Genomic DNA, 5,584 nt, shown 5'->3' on the forward strand with positions numbered 1-5,584 from the left:
AGAGGAGAGAGAGAGAGAGAGAGAGAGAGAGAGAGAGAGAGAGAGAGACCCAGAAGAATGATTTAAGAGTTTTGAGTTTGAAAGCAATCTCCAGTTGTGGCCTGCAACTGTGGAGCACAGAACTTGGCTGCTGAAGAGAGTAGCCTTAAAAAGCCAAATACTTTAGAACTAGATAAAAGAAAAACTGGCCTGAGGGAGTCACAAGAACCAGCAGGACTCCTCCATTTGTAGCCTCAAGATTGCAAAGGTAAGCCCAGATGCTGCCACCCGGCCCGGCCCGTGGAGCTTGTTCTCTCGTCACTCCCCTTCCCGACCACTGCAGATCGCAACGGAAGAAGAAATCGCCGCTCTCATCACTGACAATGGCTCCAGCATGTGTAGGGCTGGCTCTGCTGGTGACGATGCTCCCCAGGCTGTATTCCCCTCCATTGTTGGCCGCCCCTGACACCAGGGTGTGATGGTGGGCACAGGCCAGAAGGATTCCTACGTGGGCAATGAGGCCTAGAGCAAGCGTGGCATCCTGGCCCTAAAGCACCCTATTAAGCATGGCATTGTCATATACTGGGATGACATGGAGATCTGGAACCACACCTTCTACAACGAGCTGCGTATGACCCCAGAGGAGCACGCAGTGCTGCTGACAGAGGCCCCCTTGAACCTGAAGGCCAACAGAGAGAAGATGACTCAGATCATGTTTGACACCTTCAACACCCCTGACATGTATGTGGCTATCCAGGCTGTGATGTCCCCATCCATGTGCCTCTGGGCACACCACTGGTATTGTCATGGACTCTGGCAATGGAGTCACCCACACAGTGCCCATCTATGAGGGCTGTGCCCTCCCCCATGCCAACCTGCATCTGGACTTGGCTGGCCAGGACCTGACAGACTACCTCATTTAGATTCCGATGGAGCATGGCTACAGCTTCACCACCACTGCTGAGAGGGAGACTGTTCATGACATTAAGGAGAAGCTGTGCTATGTCACCCTGGACTTTGAGCAGGAGATGGCCACAGCAGCTTCTTCCTCCTCTTTGGAGAAGAGCTATGAGCTGCCTGATGGCCAAGTGACTACCATTAGCAACGAGTGCTTCTGGTGTCCGAAGGTGCTTTTCCAGCTCTCTTTCCTTGGTATGAAATCCTGCGGCATCCATTAGACTACCTTCAACTCTATCATGAACTGCGACGTGGACACTCACAAGGACCTATGTGCCAGCACAATGCTGTCTGGTGGCACCACCATGTACCACCATGTGAGGCATTGCTCACAGGATGCAGAAGGAGAGCACAGCCCTGGCACCCAGCACCATGAAGACCAAAGTCATCGCCCTCCTGAACACAAGTACTCCATGTGGATCTGGTGGCTCAATCCGGGCCTCACTGTCCACCTTCCAGCAGATGTGGATCAGCAAGCAGGAGTATGAGTCAGACCCTCCACTGTGCACCATAAATGCTTCTAAATGGACTGAGCAAGTGCAGGGCACCTGCTTCATGAGCTGGTTCCGAAGTATAACTTGCCTTGGAAAATGTATAAACCTCACACTAGCCTCATAAAGCTGGAATAAGCCTTTGAAAGAAATTCGTCCTTGGGGCTGGGGAGAAGGCTCAGTGGAATAAGCACTTCCCTGGCAAATGCAAGAGCCTGAGTTCAATCCCTGGTTTGGCAAAAAAAAAAAAAAGAAAGAAAGAAAAAAGAAATTCGTCCTTGAAGCTTATATGTGATATCAGCACTGGATTGTAGAACTTGTTGCTGATTTTGACCTTATATTCAAGTTAACTGTTTTTTAGTCTGTTTTATACCCTGTGCATGTCTTTGATTCATCCCCTTAGTGGATGTGATTTGGTCACTTGGTGGTTGAGTTGAGCACACTTGAGGAGAAATCCAAGACATGGCAACCTGGGTGGCCACAGCACAGATCTGTGCAGGATATTGAGTCAGAGCTGATTGTTCCAGGATTCCTTAGGCTAGCAGGACTTAGTGAAGCAGTTGTGACTCCGGTCTTTTTGCTGGTCTCACAGGGTGGGAGAGTCTCAGCCTTATGGCCCTGTTTCCATCCATCATCATTGCTTTCCCACCTGAATCCCAGCAGTGGTTTACTTGCCTTGAGTTGGAAACAGTTTGCATTTACACCTGTAAATTTATTCATTCTTTTAATTTATGTAAGGGTTTTTTTGTACTCACCTCTTTAAGATGACAAATTTTGGTTTTCTATTGTGAGAACATTAGGTACCAGCAACATGTCATTGTGTAAGGAGAATTAAAGTGCTGCAGTACATGGGGAGAAAAAAAAGATTGCAAAAGTGACTTTGCTTTGAGAAGAGAGCCCCACAGCACATGTCCTAGAATGGTGGTAGCCTAGAGAGTTTGTTTGGTGGGGCTGGGTTCAGAGTGCTCAGTGATCCAAGCACTTGACTTCTACAGCCAAGAGAGGGAGAAGCCTGGCTCTTGCTCCAGCTGGCAGCAGAACCTGGTGGCGGTGGTTTTAGGTACATGCAGAACGCAAGAATTGTGGGATGAAGAAGGCTTCCACCCACGTTCCAGAAGAAGGCCTGGGGACCCAAGCAGTGTGCCCCTCTGATAGGGCAGCATGTGAAGCTGTGTGTGTGAAGCTGAAGGTTCAGGGGAGACTTTGGAAGGTGAAGAATTCATGAGTGTGGATCAACTGAGGAGAGCGTCAGGGAGGGGTCAGACCAGACCCAATAGAGAAGCCATTGCAGCTACAACCTCCAGAAGGGCCCTGGGGGTGGAGCCTCCCAAGCTCTTTAGAGTTCATATCTTCTTTTTAAAAAATCTTTATTTATTCACTTGGTACAAGGTCTCACTATGCAGCTTGGACTCATAGTGATCCTCCTGTCTCAGCCTCTCCAGTGCTGGGATTACAGGCATGTGCCACCATGCACAGTTCTGGGACTGGCATGGTGTGCAGTGCTGGGGATTGAAAGCAGGTCCTTTCACTTGCCAGGTAAGCACTTAGACTCCTGAGCTATCTCCCCAGCCCTAGTGTTTATATCTTGTCGTGAGTTGCACCAGATGCTGCATATGTAACTACAGAACTTATATTTGTCCTGCTGGATTTTGGACCTACTTTGGTCCCATTCCCTTCTATTCCCTATTCGTACTTTTTGGTTTTGGTTTTGGCTTTTTCCCCCCTATTTGTACTTTTTGGAATTAGAATGTTTCTCTTGTGCCCTTGGATATTGGAAATGTTTAACTTTCTTTTCATTTGTATAGTGGCTCACAGCTAAGAGTTTGCCTTAAATTTCAGAGAACTGGACTTTTCAGCAATGCTGAAATTGTTGGAACTTTGGCTATTCTTACACACTAACTGAATTTTGCATAAATGGGTGTACCTGAGTCACTTGGGGACCAGGAACAGATTGCTACAGTTTATATCTAGATGTCCCCGCAAAGCCTCATGCATTCATAGGTGGAGCTTTGGGGAGGTGACAGGATCATGGGGGCATGGTAGTCATCACTGGATTAATTCACTGATGGGTTTAGACTACTGGGTGTAATGTTAGGAGGTAAAGATGGGTGGGAAGAGGTGAGTCACTGGGGGTGTGGCCCCTTGGGTGGGGGAGACAAAGATCCATCCTCTTCCCTTGATCCCTCTCTGCTTCTCACTACCCTGTCATGAATCGTTTCTCCTACACCACATCACCTTTCCTTGGAGCCAGCCAACTATGGACTGAAACCTCTACAAATTATAAGCAAAATAAACCATTCCTCCATGAAGTTGTGGGTGTTGGGTATTTTGTCCCAGCAATAAGAAAGTAACTAACATAGTTTGGGTGATTTTTTCTTTCTTTGTCTAATTTTTAGAGACAGGGTCTCACTCTGTTGTGCAGGCTGGCCTTGGACTCATAGCAATCCTGCTTCAGGTTCCTGAATGCTGGGATTGCAGGCATGTGCCTACCTACCAATAAAGAAGCTCACTTTAATATTAAGATATAGGTGAGGCTGGGGAGATGGCTCAGTAGAATAAGCGCTTGCCTGGCAAGTGCAAGGACCTGAGTTCAATCCCCAGTTTTGCAAAAAAGATTAAAATACAAGGCAAGTGGGCTGCAAGTATAGCTCAATGGTAGAGCACATGCTTAGCATTCATAAAGCCCTGGGTTCAAATTCTATCATCTCACAAACACAAAGATACAGATCAGTGAAAAATAAAGTAAAGAAAGGTACAGTGCTACTCATGAGAAAGTTTAAATTATGATAAAGATGTTAAATTTTTGACAAAGTTCTGTCCCAATAAACCCACCTTAAATTCAAAATATCTTAAATCAGGGCCAGGGAGATAGCTCAGCAGAATAAGCACCTGCTCTAGCAAGCACAGGGACCAGAATTCATACTGGCCCCACATGCTATGCCAGCCCCACCCCCAGGGCATCCTGAGCCAGCCAAATAAGTCTAGGCGTAGTGGCACACACCCGTAATCCCAGCACTGGGGAGGCTGAGAACAGGAGGATCACCACAAGTCCAACTTTTGTAGTGAGACCCTGTACAAAATACAAAAAATGAAAAAAATAAAAAACCTGAGACCAAAATATCATAAATTCAAAATGCATTTAATGTCTGGCACACGCCTGTCATCCTAGCACTCCAGAGGCTGAGCGGGTAGAACTGCTGCAAGTTCCAGGCCAGCCTGGGTTGCACAGCGAGACCCTGGCTAAAGAAAAAAAATGAAGTTAAACATTTTATTAAATCTTTAAGAAACATGTGCAGTAAATTAACTCATAATGTTCATAGGCTTGACCACAATTAAATAAACAAAACTTTACATATAAAAATTGCATTTTTAGGGGCTGGTGAGATGGCGCAGTGGTCTAAAGCACCTACTTAGAACAAGCTGAGCTACACAAAGCACAGGGACCGCGGTTCAATCCCCAGCACCACATGCCAGCCAGCCAGCCCCACCCCCTGGTGGGCTGAGCTGGCCACACACACACAAAATAAATAAATAAATATTTTAAAAAATTGTATTTTTAATAAGACACATATGTAGAATCAAGAGCCTAGGGGTCAGGGAGACGGCTCAGTGGAATAAGCACTTCCCTAGCAAGCGTAAGGGCCTGAATTCAATCCCCAGTTCCACAAAGAAAAAAAAAAGAATCAAGAGCCTAAACTTTGAGCTAATAATTCTATTCCAAGGGCTCTAGCCCAAAGAAATACAAAAATTTGTAAATCGTTTTTGCACAAAAATGTTCATTATCACATCCTTCTGCACAGTGAAGAAGAGATTCTGCATGAATTTGAAGGAAACCAAGGCTCCACCACAGCAAAGCCTGTTTTAGTTGTTTTGAGATAGGATCTTGCTACATAGTCCAGGATGGCCTCAAATTTCACCAATCCTCCTGCCTCAGCCTTCTGAGTGCTTTGCTGAAAGGCATGCGAAGTCACATCCAGCAGAGCCTCATTTATTCAACAGGTCTCTCTGAACACCTGGTACACTCTCTGTGGCTCCTGTCCTTCTCTACCCCCTGCTCCTGCTGAAGTGCCCACTTCTTCTCAGCTCTACTGCAGTGGGGGCTCAGCCATGAGCCCCAAGGTCCTTCAGGCTCTTGCCTTCTCAACTGTTCCTGGCTC

At 46.7% G+C, this 5,584-nt stretch overlaps 1 pseudogene; it reads left to right on the forward strand.

Moving 5' to 3' along the window:
- Window positions 1-358: 358 nt before the first annotated feature.
- Window positions 359-1,460, forward strand: LOC101577266 (annotated as a pseudogene).
- The last annotated feature ends 4,124 nt before the right edge of the window (window positions 1,461-5,584 follow it).

The sequence above is a fragment of the Octodon degus genome, unplaced genomic scaffold, assembly GCF_000260255.1.
Source record: "Octodon degus isolate 3935 unplaced genomic scaffold, OctDeg1.0 scaffold00208, whole genome shotgun sequence".
NCBI lineage: Eukaryota > Metazoa > Chordata > Mammalia > Rodentia > Octodontidae > Octodon > Octodon degus.